The sequence below is a fragment of the Bubalus bubalis genome, chromosome 20 (assembly GCF_019923935.1).
Source record: "Bubalus bubalis isolate 160015118507 breed Murrah chromosome 20, NDDB_SH_1, whole genome shotgun sequence".
Classification (NCBI taxonomy): domain Eukaryota; kingdom Metazoa; phylum Chordata; class Mammalia; order Artiodactyla; family Bovidae; genus Bubalus; species Bubalus bubalis.
This window is the reverse complement of record NC_059176.1, coordinates 36,035,358-36,035,678: the sequence shown is the minus strand read 5'-3', so window position 1 is coordinate 36,035,678 and position 321 is coordinate 36,035,358.

Sequence of the window (321 nt, the reverse complement as noted above, 5' to 3'; positions counted from 1 at the left end):
GGGTCTAAGCCTATCAGAGTCAAGAGAGGTGGGCTGGGCTGGAGCTAGATGCTGGCACCAAGCCTGACGATGAATTTCCCAAGACCTTTGGGTGTTTCCCTGGTGGCTCAGATAGTAAAGAATCTGCAATGCAGGAGACCCCAGTTTGATCCCTGGGTCAGGAGGATCCCCTGGAGAAGGGCATGGCTACCCACTCCAGTATTCCTGCCTAGAGAATCTCATGGACAGAGGAGCCTGGCAGACTACAGTCCATAGGGTTGCAAAGAGTCGGACGTGACTGAGCGACTAACACTTTCACACTTTTCCCAGAATAAGACCTGG